This window comes from Equus quagga, chromosome 7 (genome assembly GCF_021613505.1).
Source record: "Equus quagga isolate Etosha38 chromosome 7, UCLA_HA_Equagga_1.0, whole genome shotgun sequence".
Classification (NCBI taxonomy): Eukaryota; Metazoa; Chordata; class Mammalia; order Perissodactyla; family Equidae; genus Equus; species Equus quagga.
In genome coordinates, this window is record NC_060273.1 from 120354556 (window position 1) to 120374324 (window position 19769).

Genomic DNA, 19769 nt, shown 5'->3' on the forward strand with positions numbered 1-19769 from the left:
AAAATTGTTAAGTTTGGTTTAGACATTTTTATATAATCTGTAGTCCTACTGGCGTGCAATCTTGTCTTTCCATGGTTTGTGTACTAGTTGGTATATTTTATCTTTGGCTTTATTGGGAGTGGTGTAAATTGGCTAGGGAGGGGAGGTGCCCAATCTCTAGTAGCCTTTCCTAAATCTTGAATATTAACCTATTTTTTTGGTAAGGAAAAGTGTTTACGATGCTTAACCTTAACATAAGTATCTTCCTTATCAGTCTCTAGTTCTGCTTCCTGTGCAGCTGAAACTCTTCAGGATAAGTGAAGTCATCAGCTATCGGATAGGGAAGCCTAATGCATTTGGGAAGTTGGTTTGGTTTACATGTTAATGCCCTGGATAAAATCCAGTAAGGTGTGGAAGAGAGAGAGTGGGAGGGTGGAGGGGGAAATCTCCGAGGAAGCTGCTGCCTCGGTAAATATTTCCAAACTGATTAGAAAGTTCACGGCCCCACGAGGAAGTCAAGATTTCAAATACTGGTAATTGTTTTATTATTTTGTACATTACGGACTACCACTTGAGATGCATTTCGGCTCGCTTTCTAGCCCCCCAGCCTCTCAGAGCCGAATTCTGGGCGTGCAGGAAAAGCGCGCTGGAATCGCGTGCTGCAGACATCCTGGACGGTGGCTTTTATGCGTGAGTAACAGAGGAGCGCTCCGACCGGTGGAAGAATGAAGTGGTTAACGCGTCTCCAAACGGGGGAAAAGTCACAAGAGCAACTATTAGGGTCGCGCTCCGATTGGTCAGAGGAAAGATCCCGACTTTAGAAGGACTTTCCTGCTGGCTGGCTCGCAGCGTCCCCGGGGATCGAGCGCGCGGCAGCCGGAGACTCGGTTCTCCGAGCGTCCTCGGCGGCGGCGCCGGGAGAAAGCAGCGAGCCGCCGCTCGCGGTGTTGTCTTCATTTCGTGCAGTAAAGAATTGTCATTAGGTTTGCGTATGGCATGTGCCATTACCCCACCGTAAAACTAAAATTAGCAAAATGTCAGGAATGGAAAGATTGATTCACCAAGATGCAATTATCATTTAAAAGTCCTTGATTGAGGTACTGATGTTCAGTGATTTATTCTGCATACCATATACATAATTAAAGTAGTGTAGTGGAGTAATTTATCAATCTAGTTGAGACTGGAGGGGTGAGGAGGGAACTGCTGTATGTTTGTTTTATTAAAATGCTCCAAGGTCTAGTCCCGCCCCCCTTTTGCAAGAGTGAAACTGATGATTTCTCCAGCTCGGGAGGAGAGAGTCAACGGTTTGGGATTGTGAGGGAGAGGGAGACGGAGAGGAAGAGGCAGCGCGAGGCAAAGGCAAGGACAAAATAAAATTAAGGGGAAAAAAGAAGGCAAGAGGCACTTCATCGGGCGTGCTGCTTAGAACCCCAAGCCCGTGTGCTCCGTTTTCCCTGCCACCCCCGCCTCCCCTCCCAATATCCTTTCCACCACTCCCCCCGCCCCCCGCCTTTTTTACGCGATGTTTCAAAGGCTGTGAGCGGCTCTCCTTTTCCCATTCGTCTTCTGTCACTTCCTTCCTGGACGCAGTTTTCTGTACGAGTCTGGTTACTTTTAATCCGGCCGGCCGCTGAGAGCCACTTTCTCCTCCTCCTCCTCCTCTTCCTCCTCCTCCTCTTCCTCCTCCTCCTCCGAGCGGCCTCGGCGCACGCGAATGCGCGGCCCCGAGCGCGCCTCCCCCGCGCGCGCTCCCGTCGCGCGCGCGCACACACACATCGTCTCCAGCTCTCTGCTCGCTGTGCTCGCAGTCACAGACACTTGAGCACACGCGTACACCCAGACATCTTCGGGCTGCTATTGGATTGACTTTGAAGGTTCTCTGTGGGTCGCCGTGACTGCATGTTTGAATCAGGTGGAGAAGCGCTTCAAGGCTGGATGAAGTAAAGATTATTATTTTTTTTCTCTTTCTCTCTCTTAAGAAAGGAAAATATCCCAAGGACTAATCTGATCGGGTCTTCCTTCATGTAAGTACCTCTGACATTTCTCGAGGAAATAGAAATAGCTTGGGTATTGTTTCTGAAATCTGCATCCAGATATTCCACGGCACGAGGTCTCTCCCTGTGCCTTTTTGAAGGCTGAAGTTGAGGTTTGTTGTGCGTTCTTTTCGTTAGATTCCATGATTTCCTTGTCTGTTGCTAGAAGTAACTTTTTAGATAGTCTTATCCATTTGTCATCAGTTATTGAAATCTCTCCTGCCTCGTTCTTGTCATACCAGTGTGTTTAAAGTTTCATGAAGTTAGTTCACGTCGTTAGCATCTTTGATATGGTGGAGCGTGTGGAGCCCGGTGGATTTTAATATTTCACAGAATAGTCTGTGACCTTGAAGTACATGCCTTAAGATGTAGCCGTTAGTTCACTGTGTAAAGATGCTCCTATGAGTTCCCCCAAAGACTCTGATTTGCTTTGGGTTGTGCTTCTGAGCCACTAATTCTTGGATTAGTTTGAGCTAAAGCATGGCTGTCTGTCAGAGTCCACCTTTGTGCATCTCCTTCCCTTACCAAAGAGCTGGCTTGATAGAGGGCTTCTTAATTGGTGTGGGCAAAAAGTAATACCCTGGCCGTGGTAGTCTGTACATTTCACAGTTTGTATTGGGATTTCGGTATCTGCAGTGCTGTTCAGGTCAAGTCAAATACTTAGCTGTTTAAAAACAAACAAGGCTAAGTCACTTAAATTGCTTTCTGTTTGGATGAAAGTTACCAAACTCAGTGATAAAGTTTGGCACCAAGGAAACATAGATAGACATGGCACATTGTTTATTGTATTATTAAATATTATGCAAGTATTTAAATTTAACACTAATGTTATCTCCTTCCCAGAATATGGCTACGGAGTCTTAAAAGAAATTTTATATCTGAAACATTTCTGACTATTTTAGATCCAGTAGTTATTATTTTTGGGGAAAAGCTCTTTATCTTCATGTTTCAGGAATGTGTGTCTTTTGTACAAAATACCTTTATATGTAAATGCTGACAGGATAATAAGTAGAATCCGGCTCTCTGCCAGTTCTTTACCGGGTCCTCAGTGGAGAATTGCTTTGACACAAAGTGCATTGTACTATTGTGAATCTGATACTAACTCTAATAGTAACTGTCTTATGAAATGGTTAGCGACTGCATATATTTTCTAAGTTCTATAAAGGGAACTCCAGCCACTTCATTATACCGTCAAAAAGAGTGACCAGCCTCTTTTTCACTGGCACCTTGCAATGGAATTGTGGTTGCAGAGTAAAGATGTTGATGTAGAGTATAATAACTCCAACCCCTAGAGACTTGGTAGGGCATGGCAATGTGACCACCTGTGAACTCCATTTCACCTCTGTATTGCGCACTAATTTTAGCTTTAAATAGGTTAACAATCTCCAATTTGAAAATAAAACATCTTATTTAATTTTTTAAAAATGTCAGTTTTGGCTAGTCTTTGAAAACGTTCAGTATGTACCAGTATGTCACAAGCAATATCTTTGTTTCTCTATCAGTTTCGGTTAAATATAATGCAACTGATAAACCATATTATTATCTTCTAGTGTATGCCTGAAATGATTTATTAAGTTAAAAGAAGCAGTTCTAAAGCAAGTGGGTTCAGAGCTTGACAGGTAAAATGAGATGTACCTATCTCATATTCTATCGCAAGAGGACAAAAATCTCTAAAATCACATCTCTCGTTCTCTTTGTAGGAAAGTACATATGGCTATACATTAGACTACTAATTCAATTCTAAAAGTTCTTCTCAAAACACACTTTAAACTCAGTAATTGTTTAAAATATAGTTCCTCAGTCACATTAAGAAGATAATAGTTGGCAGTCATTTTACTTCAAGTTTTATGAAACTTTATAAAAATCTCCTGTTTTTTTACTAATGTAATTCATACAGCTTTGGAGTGTTTGTGGCATATTTTCCAGACTTCTTACTGAAGACAGTATTTTACTTCAGTCATTAATTATGCTATTTATATTCTAATTGTTGTGCATGTATGTGGAATAGAATGAAAGACAATATGAAACATGTAACTTTTATTAAATATTATGTGTCTCTTAGGTTTAATGAGCACTTTATAATAAAAAGTTAATTTTCCACCTTTCCTGAGCTGTTCATACTTTAAAAGTATGCAGTCACATATGTGAACTTTTCAGAATGGAAGTACGTTAACATTAAATCCACGAAGTTTCACTAACTAGGACTTTACTGTACCTTGTCTCTTTTCTTCTTTGCAAATATATTTTTCAAAATTTGGGGGAAATGGTTCATTCCAGTAGGGCAGAGAGCTATCTGATGATTCAAAATTGAATCCTGAAAAAGCATCATGTTTTAGATTTTTCAGATTTCTATGAATTCCCTCCTTGGCCCTCACATTACCAAATCAATAAATTGCATACCACTTCAGCCACATCTTTCTAATAAATGATTTCTTGTATTTAAATTTGTTTTATAAAAAACCGAGCTGAGTAACTCCTTGGCATAAGATAACATGATATTTCAAAACTTTCTTCTGTTTATTGTAGTATATTTTGTGGTTTTATTTCCCAACTCTACATGCGGTATATTTTGAGTCTATGAAATCTCAGAAAGTGACAAAAATGGGGAAATATCTGTGCAGCAACACTTGTGCTACATAACAACAGCAAAAATAGTTATTAAACAGAGAACCTTGGCTTCAGGGACATGATTCAAAACAACATGGAAGAATTTCATGTTCAATTAAAGGTCACAGAGTGGACTTTAAAGAGATTATTAATAAAGTTCTACTTTTTTCTCTAAAGCACATCCTCTGAGAAAACACCGCACAAATTAATATCTAAAACTTGTAAAAATGCACATATTCATTTTGTAAAGATAGTGATTGCCTGGACACAATGAAAAGATTTAATCACTGAGGTGCAGTCCGTGTGCTGTGTGGAAGGATGGGTGATTAAGATCCCCAACCTCAGCACTGTACCTTAATCTCATGGGCGCGTGGACTGCCCTGCACTCTGCAAAGCCTGACTGTTCACCGAGATCTGTCATCTTTAGGAAATCAAACCAGATTACAGAGGCGATTCACAAAACCAGGAGCGACAAGAGAGTCTGTGCACCTTACAAAAGGCGGATTACGCAGTTCACATGTTATTTTGATAGGTCAAAGATAAAAGCTGATTGTCGAGGAATGGCAAGACACTCCAATTTCAAATGATTGTAGATAAGGATACCACAACCCTGTTGCTTCATCGTAATGCAGAGCCATTCAAACAGTGGAAAACTCAGTTTTCAAATGACAGGCTTTCAATAGTGAAATAAGAGCAAACATGTCCTTTATCTATTTGTCTTCATTGCTTAAATTTTAAGTTCCATCACTTCTTTAGGAACAGGCATCAAGTTCTGGCTGCTTCTGGGAAGCAGTTATTATAAGGCTAAATTGCAGTAGACATTTTCAGAGGCGTTGTAGAGAGCACAAAACAGAATTTGCCAGAAATAAAACATACACCCATGGTATTGAGTAACTGAGCAGAAAATGCATAGTAGTCAATAGCCATTATGTTATTCTGTTACCAAATATATTCTTCATAAAAATGTGTAATTACGTAGTTAAGAATCCATACATTTGAAATATATCTTGATAGATATTTATTGGTCAAATTATATATATTTTATGCATGTTATATAAAGATCATTCTTTACAACAAAATATGATGTTTTGAGAGTTTATTTCAGAGAATAAAGTTTTGGTTTACATAATAACATTTTGAAAACTCCAACTTCTTACATGTCCAACCCTGCGGTAATTTCTTGCTTCTTTACAAATTGAAGTCCTTTTTTACCCAACTGATGCCTCCTAGTGTTTCACACAATAAAACACTAATGAGTCACCCATAAATGTAAACATTGTGTTTTCATTGCCTACATCTTTTGTGATACATAAAATTAATATTTATGTGTTTAATTTTCTGTGCATTATTCTAAGAAGATAGGAAATTCTCGTGAATGAGATGTTTCATCTGAGTGGATTTGTGGCACACCCTTGCAGGTTTTCTTTGACCATAACAGTATCTTACAAACTTTTAATAAGTTTGTTGCCTTCAGTTCCAGTTTATGTGTTCACTGTTTATATTCCTTCTTATTCCAAGTGAAAAACATAGGCAGAATAGCAGAGCTTCCATTTTGTAGGCCCGGAAATTATGAAGCTGAGCTCATCCGGGAATGCCTGATGAACAAATTGCAAAGGGCCTAACCATTTCATTTAAACACTAAGATATCTTAAGAGAGGGATAAAATTTTGCCGACTCTGTGTCTTTGCACTTGCAAATTTCTATGTAAAAGTGGAAGAAAGAGAAAGAGGGTTTAGAAAAAAATTAAAGTGCATAGATTCCCACAAATATGGAGTGTATCACTTTATTAGAAAATAACAATAAAAACACTTGCCTTGGGAGTATATTATTCTGCATAATAGAGGGAAGACTCGTTAGAACATAAGTTCCCGTGACCAGCAGATTGTCTTAATGAGGTAGAAGTTAGTGGATACCAACTTTGGTGTAAGTTTTCTGTCATTAGGATGATGAGCGTGGATTCCCGATATTCTTGCCCTTCTGTGATTTCAAACAGCTTTCTGATTCTACTTATGAAGATGGAGACTTCAGTTTCTGAACATTTTTTTCTTTAAACTATTTATGAAAGGGAGGAGGCATTCCTCTAATAGGTCTGAAATTCAAAGGATGCGCTCAAAAACCTGTCACATTTATGGGCCTCTTCTTGAGTTGTCATACAAGACACACGTGTGCAAAAACATCCGCAAATTTCTTCCACTGACACAAGTGCTCTGAGCATCCAAACGTAGACACTAGACTGAACGTTGTTCGTTTCTGTTGCCCGTGTGTGTGTCATTTAGTTCTCCTGATTCAAAACACACAGCATTTTAACAATATTTGACTCTCATTTAAGATTTTCTAATTTGGTCAATAATAAAGGGGTATTACAATTCTGTGCATGTTGGACACATTTCAAAGAATGTAAGGGGGTGTGTTCCTTTCGTTCAAGGAAGCAAACATGTAGAAAGGGGCGGACCTTTCCCACAAGAGCCACATTTCTTCCCTTGGAGAATTGAAGCAAATATGCAGTATGTAAGTGAATAACAGCATGAGAAAGAAAATAATTTCTAATGGTCTGCTATAGTTAGTGTGCAGCAGAAACTGTCAGGTTTTCTTAAAAGCGCTTCTTATTGACAACCTTTCTCACAATGAATGCTGGATAAAGTCTGTGAAAGTTTTGTAATTTTAATATTATTAAACTTCTATAAAGTGCTCTAGAATTAATTTTGCTCAAAACAAGAATTCAATAGTAACCGTTTTACGGATGTTTTGAGGCATAAAGAAATAAAGGGAGCTAGGAGCACCCATTCCCCACCTCTCTCTTTTAAGAATAAGTAGAAGGCATCAGTGTTCTTGTGTCAGTTTTTGTCTGTGCAAGAAAAATGAAGAAATCCTATAACAAAGAATACCATTGTAAATAATAAGGTTATAAAAAGGATTATCCAATCTTTGTCTCACATTTTCTATGATAGTACTTTAATGTTAACTGCAAACCAAACCAGGTGATAATATGATTAACATTCATTTGTCATCACCAAAATGCATTTGTTGTACATTGTCATTGTATCACCCAAGTTGAATCTCTGTATTTATTTTTAAGATATAGCCAGTGTAAACAAAGTTCAATTACACATGAAGAGAATCTTTTGAGGAGATTATGAAGAAAATTGGTGCTGTTACAAGCCATCAAAACAGTAAACCTATTCCGGGCAGATTTCTGCAGGAGTCATTACTCTTTAATAATGCAGACATTATAGAGACTTTATTAATTCTTAATGCTGTAAGTTTGAAATGAATGGAGCAATGTTGTTCATCCTGCAAGTGGTTGTGACTCATGTAGAATGACAATGCAAATCTCCTAGTAATGATTTAAATGAAGTACTTTAAACTTGTTTTCAGAGGCTGGAGAAACTGATCTCCGAAGCAGTCCCTGGTGAGAACCTGCTTTTTCCAAATAGCATCCTGAGTGTGGTCTGGTTTTCCTCTTGTATCTTGTTGTCATAGATAAGATGCACACGAAGAATTCATATAAATTGTTCTCAGATGCTATGGCTCGCTAGCGTATTGGATTAAAAAAGCAGTGGATATGGTCCTTTGATAGAATGTGAAGTGTTTTTTTAAGTAGCTAACAACTGCCTCTCTCTTTTTTTCACATGTTTGCGATTCTTTCAGCAAGTAAAAATGATAGCAAGAGAATGCGCCTTTCCCTGAAACCCGAAGATGGGCAGCTTTGGCTTAGATAAACTTATTTATTTGCAAAATTATAGAATAGATTCATTAATGTAAATAAGAGGGGACAGACAAGGACAGACAAGGAAATTAGTCTACTACTTAATAGAGTAAACATGACTTTTTTTTAACCTTCCAATTAATTGTTGGCCATGCATAAGGTGTCTAACCAAGACTGATTATGGAAAGCTGGTATTATTGCTTAATGTAAAATGAGGGATTGGGATTTCTTTAAAGTAATTTTGAAGATGTGATTATTTAGCAGAAATATTCACTGGAGCATTTTATTTTTAGAAATCATGGTCACACAAGGAAGCCTTTATAGGACCGACTACCTAATTGCAGTCAAAGATCCCTTTAATGAATGAACACGCACATACAGAAGAACACACGTTTTAAGAATGTAATGGCCCTCTATTTTTCACATTTTTTGCCCTGTTCTTTATATCTGAATGGAACATACGTGTCTAAGCAGATGTTTTAAGTTATGTCCTTCATGTAGGTGAGTCTGTAAATGTACCATTTAACTTAAATGGCTTTGTGGGAAGGTAGTTTGAGGAGTTTAAAAAGGAAAACAAAAGCCTCCAGTTACTATAGTTTCAGCTCTTTCTTTTTAAAAACAGTAATTACACTCAGGATAAAGAAAGAAAAATAAACTCTTTTAATTCTTTGTAGCGTCCACAGTTTCTGAGGTAGAGCTCAGTGTATTTTTATTTCTGAATATGCAGGGCAGGTACTGGCAGCAGAGCTACAAAATGAAAACTTCCTGGCTGCAGACCAGATCCAGTGCACAGTGCCACATCATAAACTTCCCCTCTTCTGTCTCGGAGTGATTTCAGCCCGAAGTAATGTCCTTTTTTCCCCTTGCGTAGGCTAAGGAGCAGAGGGCCTTCTTCCTGGGCAATCGCTTTGGGAAAGGAAAAGCATAATGTTTCTCTTCTTTAACTTGAAAATTCTGCCTCTTAAATCACTAAGACATTAACTGCGAAGTGGATTCAATATGCTTCCCTTTTCTTCCCGTGTATCAGTTTAGAACGCATAAAACAATAGGTGTGGGATAGGACAGGAGACCTCTCCCCACCCCCCTCCGCCAGCACATGCAGGGCCAATCAGATGTCTGTTTTTTTTGTTTTGCAGAGAAAAATATATAATAGTTTCTTTTCAATGAAGACTGTGCATTATATTCCAGATATGTTAGGTCATTTTCTGATGCAAATTAACATTGAGTGTTTTTTGTATTTATCTCGGGAAATAGCAATGTTCCACCACAATCTGTGTCTCTACAGTAATTTTTATTGATAAACACTCACACTTTTAATGATTTACTAGGTCAAAATACAGAATACAAAGAGAGAAAATATGGGCTTTAGTTTTCAGATTTGCTTTATGCTCTTCATTTGAAAGGTACAGTGTAAGGAATGTGCTTATTACCATGCAAAATAAATCAACTTATAAATATCTGCATTAATATTCTTTGCATTTAAAACTGCAGTCTGAAAACTCGTACTTCTCCTTGTAAAATAAAGTAAAAAATTGCTAAAACTGCTCTTTAATTACCAGTTACATTTTCAGCTGTTACCAATGTGATTTTTAAAAATCCTATTAAAAAATAATTTCTAGCTGCCATGGCTCCTTTCAGTCGGTAACAGAATTCTCATTTGTGTGAAATGTAGTCAAATTATTGCCAGCACACCTTTCAAAAACTAGCTTTCTCTTGTACAAATGTATTAAGTGGGGAGCCTTACGTAGAAAGCATTACTATATAATACATATTTGTTTCAACTTTATTTTTAAACTAAATTATTGATTTAACAGTATACAAATGGTATATAAATGTGAGTTTAGTCATTAACCCACTAAACCAATTATTAATTGCCTGTATAAAATTTACCAATCAGATCTACAGTTAAATGTAATTTAATTTTATTTCTCTTTAAACTAAAATAGATAAGAAAGATAATTTTAATTATGTTTAAAGATCAAGCAACTATTTTTCTGTGGATGCAAGTGTTTCCTAATAAAGTGTCAAGAAATTAATACAACATAGATCTTAAAATGTAGAAGGGAGCTCATAAGAATATGATCACAATGACCTATTCTTGCCATAACTGTTAGGAGCAGACACCCTACACCTGGCACACTGTCAAGGCCCTTTAGCAAAAGGAAAAAAATGTCAAACTTTTTTTGCATGTAATATACATAGGAGTCTATAATTTTTTGACATTTGTTTCCTACAAAATTAGACATTCTATTGAAAAATTCAGATTCAACCTTTAAAACTATGCTTTTATTTAGGATGTAGTATGAGACTTCTTGGAATTCTCTCGAACCGTAGGATAATGTGAATCATCAATAAATATTGTTATTTAGATGTATTGTAAAGTTTCAATTGTTTAATATGTAGATAAAATTTTTTAAATAAGAGATGGATTATCTTACTATTATAAAATATGATTAAAACATGAATCTCTTGGAGGTTCCCTCTTGGAGGTAGTAGGTAATTCTCCAGGCAAGAATTTTAAAACTTTTAAACTGTTAACCAATAAATTGCTAAGTACTTTTTTAAGGTGCCTGATTTCCATTCACATTTGAGGAGGTTCATTAAGTTGTTGGGTGGTCTTTAAGTAAAGGTTTTGTGGTCCACAAAGTAGATCTTTTCACCCTTCTTCTGTAACAGTTAATATTAATATGTTAAAAAGGTATAAATCCAGACCTAATTCCATCAGGATTTTTTTAGTAGCTAAATGAAGACTAACAAACTTGGCTATTAAAAAAAACTCTATCCATTTGTTCATTTCTAGTATTTATCGAAAGACCACTTAGAGTCTGTATAGGTTATAGGTTATGGAAATAATTTTGACTACACTTTTCTTTTTTTTCACTTTTGAGTTTTTCTCTCCTTGCATAAACCAAAAAGAAATTCCCACGATGACATTAATAGATTTGCAGAGGGCCCGGGAGGTCCTCCGCTGCTTGTTTCCCTGCGGCCCTTTGGTTGACACGGATGGACAAGGTCCCTTCTAGCACTGTTGGATCTTGCTTGAGTTAGAGTGAGTGCTATGTGATTTTTTTCCTGCCTCTCATTTTATGGCTTCAAAAATCAAAGAATTCTTGACTTCACCCTTTTTTTCCTCAAATTGTTTTGGGATTTTTCTCCCGAGTTCCCTTCTTGCTTCAAAATAGTTGGAATTGTGAGAAAGTGAGCACGCTTTTAACTTGTTTTGACTACACATATGAGATCATAGACTTGTTTCAGGTGTTAACCTACCTTCTTACACTTGGGAGATTGATGTGGTCCATCACAGCCCAATACCGTGTCATGAAAGAGCTCCAGACCCTGATCTTGAAACAGCGAAGGCTACAGGATGGTGTCTTTCTAAGGAACCGCCGACAGCTTTTAGGTACATCCGCGGCAAAAATGCACAGCCTCATGAAGGCTCAGGAGGTAGTACAGTTACTGAACTAGTTGAGTCAAATTGTGGCTTTCATGATGTTCTGTGAAGTATTGGGCCAAAACTCCAAGAGGAGGGTGTGTGTGTGTGTGTGTATAGAGGGAGAGAGAGGTGGAGGAAAGCAGAGAGAGTGAGAGACAAAAAGCATGAGAGGACGAGGATGAATGCAAAAGAAAGAGAAAATCAATTCTCTTGATTTGCAAGCATAGAGTTTGAAGACCCCATTGCCATACTTAATGTTTCTTTAATCATAAATATGTGTGCTAGTAGACAAATGGGCCGATAGGCAATAGACAGTACTGGTTAAGAGCAAAAATCAAACTGGACTCAAAGTTCAGCCTCCCATTTACTGGTTAGTGGGCTTTAGACAAGTTATTTAACCACCAGAAACCTCAGTTTCAGCATCTGTAAAATGGGGATAAAAATATAACCCATCACCTAAGAGTTGTTATGAGCATTAGAGTAATACAGACAAAAGCACAATGTAAGTGATCAGTAATTAGTAAATTATTATCATAGCACCGATCTATATTTTAATCATTTTATCTTCCTGCCAGTGATGATCACTTAGAAATGCTTGGTGGGATAATTATTATGAACTTTTTCTTTAAATAATACTTTCATACCATTAAAATTGGATCACTTTCAGGGCGAGTCTCTAATTCTGATGCTATGTTAGGTCAATGTTAATGATCACTAAGTACAATATACTTCTTTCTCCAAGAAAATCAAAACCTTTCACAGATTAGATGTTACTAAATAAATATCATATTATTTTTAGAATCAGAAGTGGAACCAAAGAAAAAAATAGTTTCACCTATGTGTTTTAAAAGCCATTTATTGAAAGTTCTGAATTCCAGATAGATTATTGCTTAGTTTTAATAAAAATTCAGTTTGGAGGAAGTATTTGATGTACATAGAGTTGTTAGGTAGTTTTAATGGTGAAAACAGCCTTACAAGAATTCTAAAGGATTTTTTTTTTCCTTAGCATCAGTATGATTGCTAAAAAAAGATTATCCGCTTTTGAAAGATTCGTTAGTATTCTTGATTTTTCTTATCACGCAATTTTAATTATATGTGGAGATAGAATTAATTTATGAAGAATGAGTGTCATTTTACACATCTTTCTATTCCTTCACAATCACTCTTGCATATAATAGTTATTCTTTATATATTTGTTGAATAAATTAATGAATTGTATTTACTCATGAAAACACGTTTTTTATTTGAATAGTTAAAAAATAAGTAAATGAAACTCGATTGTCCTTTTTTCCCCAGATATGAAGGACTGTTCATTTTAATTATAGTTTATCAACTTTGAAATGATGAACAAGTGAACTTAATTTGGATATTTTTCTTCGTATGAAAGTAGTACAGAAAATGCAGAATTTTACCTGAGGATTACACCTTTTGAGAACGCAAATAAACAGATTTAGGTAGGATGTGGATGAAAATGGGAATATTTCTGGTCTCAGAGTCTGTTTACCACGTTTTTGTTCAGCTTTTATATTTACTTAATTTCTCAAAGAAATTCATATTTTGGATGACAGGTAGTGTCGGTGAGGCCTGCCCAGTGTAGACAGCCTGTGGAGTTGCAACTACTTCAAATTATTCTTGTGTTCTTGAATAATACCCCTCCAGTGTGCATCTTGCATTTCTGCTTTCTTTTCTAGCCCTGTTTTAATGCCTGGCTAAAGAGTGTTCAGTGCAAGGAATACTTGCAGAGTGGACTTCCCTATGGTAAAACAGCATGGACAGCTCCCAACATTGCAATCAAGGATGCCTCTAAAAGCTTTAATTTAAAAATAATAATAATAATAATAAGTCTGCATGAAGATGGTGGAGCCCTCTAAGGCACATGGGCTTAGAGAATTATTCCCATCTGCAACCCCCTCCCCCCGCTTAGTAGCCCTTTCCAGGGTTATGATTACTGGAAAATGGCTGTTAATCACCAGATTTTTTTTTTTTTTGACTGCAGCTGCTTCAGTCAGACTACTAATCTATTAAACAACTTCATCTCCAGTTTAAAATTTGCATTGTATACTGTATAGAATAAATTTTCATTGTAATCAGAGCATCCGAGAGAACTTCCTGATATGATTTATAGAAGCACATTTGTTTTTATGTATGGACCTCTCTAGTGCTATTGAGCCAACTGTCTAAACAATACTGTGGTTGATCAGCATAAAATAAAATATTGTAGCCGTATTGAGTGCAAGCAGCATTTACAATAGTCACATTTGCAGAATATTTGAATTGTGGCATCTCTAGCACTTGACAATATAATACCCACATAATTCAAAAGTTAACCCAGATATTTAAAATTTGACTTGAACCTGAAAGAGTTTTTAGAAGTTTAGCATTCTTGTACCAGACCGTGGTAGAGTGGTTTGGCCTCTTTTTCTACCTTAGTGCTTATTATATCTGCCATAATTTGAAGAAATAATCCAAAGCCTGAGTCAATATTGAGTGCTAAGAGAAGACAAAACAGCTCTAATGTACAAAGGACCCTTTTAAAACACATTCTTATATGTAAAATTGACAGGCTCCACGAGGGGGTTGGATGAAGTTCATCATGTTGGAAAGAATGTTTCAATTAAAGTTGAGCACTTTCTCTTCCAGGTCTTTTTTTCTCCCTTTTTTATTTGCTGTGCCAAGGTATCCATGTGCGTTTTTCCACTGTCAGCTGGCTCCTGCCCAGCAGATGCACACAATCTGTTCTGCTGTCACTAACAGGGTTCGGTTTATGAAAAGAATGTGTCAGAACATGCCACTATAGTCACTTTTACAGGTTTTTTTTAAAGAGTAACTGAGAATATATGCATTGCCCTAGTTTTATTGTGCTCAGTCTTTAAGAGATTTCTAAGAAACTTTTATAATATTCATAGACCAAAAGCTTTCTTCCATATTTCTGACCAAATATTTACTTTCTGTTAGAAATAAAATTTTAAAAGTTCACAAACGTCTTTAATGATGAGCAAAATGTATTGTATTTAAATTTAAGAGTAGATTTTCATAGGAATGTTTAACATAGACCAAAGATTTTTATGAAAAATCAAATTTTCAATTACGAAATTCATAATCAGTTAATACGTATCTCATACTAAAAAACATCTACTTTTCTATTCCAGTCAGGCTTTATTTTAAAAATATTGTGATATACTCTTTAAGGCATGGTTATAAATTCTAATATTTGACTTGATAGATAATATTGGTTCCTTTAGGTCTTTGATATCATTAAATTAAACCAAAAGCTGTAAAACTATCAAATACATCCTTGCCATGTATAGAGAGACACTTGATAAACTGAACTCTCTCAAAAACCTGTGACGTTTTTCTCTTGTAGATGCTCACATTTTAAAACAATTTGTGAACTTAATTTTTATTTATTAGGGTGTCTCGATTCCTATCAACTATGCTAAGTAAAAATTCAGTTTTTTGTTGTCTTCTTCATAGAAAACAATTTCTCTGGTTTTATATAATAAAGAAATTTTGAACAATGGAAACCCGCATTCACTCCTGAAATAATGAGCTTAAGAATTCAGCAGAATTTGGAGTTTTAAGTATGTGCAGTAAGTACCTACTCCATCTATCTGAACATGAGACAGATAATGGACACGTTTACATTTTGTATACAGATCCTGGCATTTAAATATCTCCCAGAACTCAAGATTTTAAAACGTACTTAAGAGCTAATTTTAGGTTTTTAGAATAATTTTTGATATGAAGAGCAACTCAAAGTTCAAGAAAATTAAACATTTTTTATCAAAGTTATAATTCACAAGAGCTAAAAATGAAGATTCAGAAGCTGTATTAATGAATAATGACTTATACAAATTATGCATTAATTGTGTATATTTATATAGGAAAACTAGTTATTAGATTTCGACATAAAGAAAATTTATGAAATACATTTTAAAGCATAATTTCTGTCAGAAAATTTTCTGGTTATGAAACTGGTATATTGTCATATAGACAACTCAACAATATACATTGAGACCTTTTTGAAACAACTTTGCACATTTTAAAAAGAAAATAATTTACTGGGAACCCATTGGCTCTGTTGTCACATTATATAGCTTAATTCCTAAATTAACTTTCTAGAGTTGTATCAAATGATTGTTATAGTAAGTTTTCTTAATCCCTCCAGAAAGAGGAATCCTTGTCCATTATATTTCAAATATAGCCATGTATGCATGTCTGTCCTAAGTTGATTCTGTAATGTTTTTGATGATGTGAACAGGGACATATATTTAAGATGAGTGGTAAAGGGCAGTCCTGGAGTTCACTTTTTTCTGCCAATGTTTTAATTTATCCATGACTTTAGTGTCGCATAACTTTACTTTTTAACTAGTCTTGAATTATTTAGTTTTTGGTAATCCTGAATGTTTGCTTTTGGGGTAAAAAGGCTACTCTACACCAAGAATCACAGGGGGTGAACTGAAAAGAATGTTCAGTTGAATCCCATGGGACGTCAGAGCCTCTTACTCTTCCCCTCCAAGCCATCAGAAGTGGGGCTGGGGGAGAATTACCCTCATATGTTACAAGATGGTAGATAGCGTTGCTAACTGCCTGCAGCCAGTACTGGGGGGGAACTCACAGGGACTGAAGAACAACTAGAATCTTTTCTTTTGCTGTAGTTTGAATATATGTAAGATCATTTCGAGAGAAAACTTTATAGGGAAACTTAATTGTACTTATCCTGAATGACTAATTTTTAAAATTCTCTATTGCTCAAAGTGTAAATACAGTCTTAAATTTCATTGGGGGGAAAAAAGCTTACTCATCTTAGTGAGATTCACAGAACATAAAGAGTATTTGCAAATGAGGCTTGCCTGGTGAAATACTTTTCAACACCAGATCTTCTAAAAAGGTAAGCTCTTTTATTTAAAAATACCTTATAAAGAAATAATCAGAATTTTTTTTCCTAATTTTATTTTTAAAAGTTAAAGGAAGAGTCATTTTGAAACTTGATAGTTTCCTGGTTCTCTAGGATGTGAACTTGGGACCAGTTTATCTCAAAAATACTTTTTTTGAGTTTTGCCAGTTGCTTCAATTTCCGACATGGGTACCACCCTCCTTTGTGGTTGGGAGGTAATTCTCTCTTTGCATTTGCTTAGTCATAGGTCTTTTTGGAGCAAAGACAGATTATTTTTGTGAAGCTGTCCCCAAAATATGTATTATTCATAGACTAAGAAACCCATCAGAGAGTCTCGCTGCGCGGGTAATGATAGGTTGGACTGCAGTGACCAGAAGGCTCGCCACTCAGCTTTCTTCAGGGAATTCAAAGACAGTCGTATCCTTTTTTCCATCTGCATCAACATATGTTGACCAGTTGGTTTTCAATTCTTGCTGGCTTCGTGGTTGGAAGTAAGGCTGAGCTTCTATAAATATAATTGATACTTTCAACTATGACTTAGGAATTCCACTTCTACTTTTATCCAGCATCACTACTCAAGATATCACTAATAATTCTAATACCTTTTATGATATGTGTAAAAAACTTGTATTATTAATTTGAAAGCATTATTGATTACAACCATTTGTAGGTAATAACAATCACAGCTAACATATTTTGAGAGCTTACTATATATTGGGGCACCGTTCTAAGGGCTTGAGGTGTCACACTCATTAACTTATTTGTTCCTCAAAACCCAATGAGATAGGCATTGTTACGATTCACGTTTTACAGATAAATAAACTGAGGCAAAAAATTTAGGAAATTTGCCTAAAGGCATCCCACGTTGTTAATGGCAGAGCTAGAACCTTAACCCGATACTCAATCTCTGGAGTCCACTGTGTCACACACTAAGCCAAAATCTCACATACATTATCTCAGCAATTAGATAAGAAAAAGGAAATGACTCAACTTTAGAAACTTAATTTCTCATGGCATCTTGGGGAAAAGTATTCAGTAACCCCAGAATGACATATTTATAGCTATGATTGTATGAGACGTTAGTACAGTTTTTAAAGACAAGTGGATTAATTCTTGGTCTATGATGCAGTTCCATATTGTTAACTTGGAGGGAAAAAAATATATATATCTTTTGTTTTTTTTCTGCTTTATCTTCCCCAACCCCCTGTACACAGTTGTATATCTTAGTTGCAGGCCCTTCTAGTTGTGGGATGTGGGACGCCGCCTCAACGTGGCCTGACGAGCAGTGCCATGTCTGCGCCCAGGATCCGAACCCTGGGCCGCCGCAGCGGAGCATGCTAACTTAACCACTCAGCCACGGAGCCAGCCCCCAAAAATATGTATATCTTATGAACTATTTGATAGTCGTCTTACTATTTGTGAAAATATATTTTTCCATTGACGATATTAGCTTTAATTGAACTGTGAAATCTAGTTTTAGGTCATTTCCATCTAGTCACCTCCAGTTTGCTTCTCACTTTTTGAGCTGTTTTAATTTTTAACCTTTACTTGCAGGAATCAGAGTAATTTACGTAGTTTTAATTTAAGATGTGAACTGTTTGACATAATCTATAAGTGGATATTAAATGAATTTCAGGAGTTATTGAGTTAATTTGATTAGAGCAGATGGATATTCTGGAGAATTTGAATTCAAGCCCACCTTCTAACTTTCTCTTTGTAGTTAAAAAGGAAAACAAACAACAAAACCTTCAAACCAGAGGGAGATGTGAAGTAAATACTAACAAGTTAGGGCAACTTGCATTATATTTGAAAACTAGGAAATGTTATATCAAGTTTATCCATCAGATGCGTGGCTTTTCGTTTTTAACTGAAGATTTCTGTGTTTGGTAAAAGGCCTTTTAAAAAAGGAAAAGGATCACTTTTAGAATTTTTACTGAGATAATATGAAGTTTATTTCCTCTAATAAAGTTTTCTTGTTTTTTTGTAAAAGCATTGCCGTGCTCTGAATTAGAAGTGAAGACAGACTGGTCAGAGGTCAAGCAGGACTTAGATATTTCTGAATTACCAAATGTACACACTTTGGACTTCAAAATTAATAGCTACTATGTCTTTAAAGTCATGGATTCCTTGCCAAATTTCCACAGTGAATTTTAGTAACTACATTTGGTTCCGCTTCATTTCGCTGTTGAAGAGAATCAAATGCTTATTTGGATTACCGTGCAAACACCAAAATAGTCTTTGTTCTCTGTATTTAAAAATGCTTTTATTAAAAATGTGGCTTGAAGATTTGGGAAGTAGATGTGTAATTTGGAATTAATTGGTTACAGTGATAAGTGACTTCCGTGTCACTTTTCGTGCCCACTGGCATGGGGCATTTTGTGTGCTATGCAATACTAAGTGCCGCTGGTAATGCTCAGCGTTCATTCCGCTCTTGGTAAGGAAACCACCGAGGCTCGTTATGGCTACTTGCTAATGTGATTCTGACTACAGTTGCTTGAATTCCCTCTTTGGAACCTTCCTACTGTAAAGGACACTCTTAAGACTCCATAAAACACTAGATTTATATTTAGTATCCATTTGAGTTCTAAATATACAGGAAACAAGTATTCACTATAAAGGCCTGGATTAGCCAGAGTCTGAGGAGGAAGTCATAACTGTTGGCTAATTCTGTAAAAGATAATTGCCTAAAGTTATTAGTAACATTTCTGAAAGAAGATTGTGATGTAACTAATATTATATTTCGAAAGCTTTTTCAAAAATTTTGATCATCCAAGGACTGAAATCAATTAACAATTTCTCATAAATAGAATCCATTTAAAAACTATGAGCTAGAATTGATCTTGGTTATAGGTTAATTGACAGGGTCATAGAAGACATTGGGTGTCCTTCAGACACTTAGTTGAGAGCAGTGGTTTTCAATCCTGGCTACATGGGGAGCTTTTTCAAAATACCGATTCCCAGGTCCCACCTCTGGATTTGGATTAAATTGGCCTGCCATGTGAGCATTGCTGTTTCTCAAAGCTGCCTGGGTGATTTCAATGTGAAGCCTGGGTGAGAACCACTATTTAGAAGAAGATAAATGTGAATCTTGGACTAGGCCATATAATTCCATGC

The 19769-nt window shown here is 36.2% G+C and overlaps 1 protein-coding gene across 8 annotated transcripts in view; it reads left to right on the forward strand.

Moving 5' to 3' along the window:
- The window catches only part of MEF2C (myocyte enhancer factor 2C), a 166587-nt gene that overhangs the window by 18530 nt on the left and 128288 nt on the right, over nt 1–19769 (forward strand). For 2 of the 8 annotated variants that reach the window (XM_046666976.1, XM_046666977.1), the window contains exon 1: nt 1615–2003. The exons of 2 other annotated variants lie outside the window; for them this stretch is intronic. The gene's annotated coding sequence lies outside the window, so the exon portion shown is untranslated. Of the gene's footprint in view, nt 1–1611; nt 2004–19769 lie in introns of those variants that run through there. 4 more of the 8 variants (XM_046666983.1, XM_046666986.1, XM_046666982.1 and 1 more) reach the window with 4 other exon arrangements.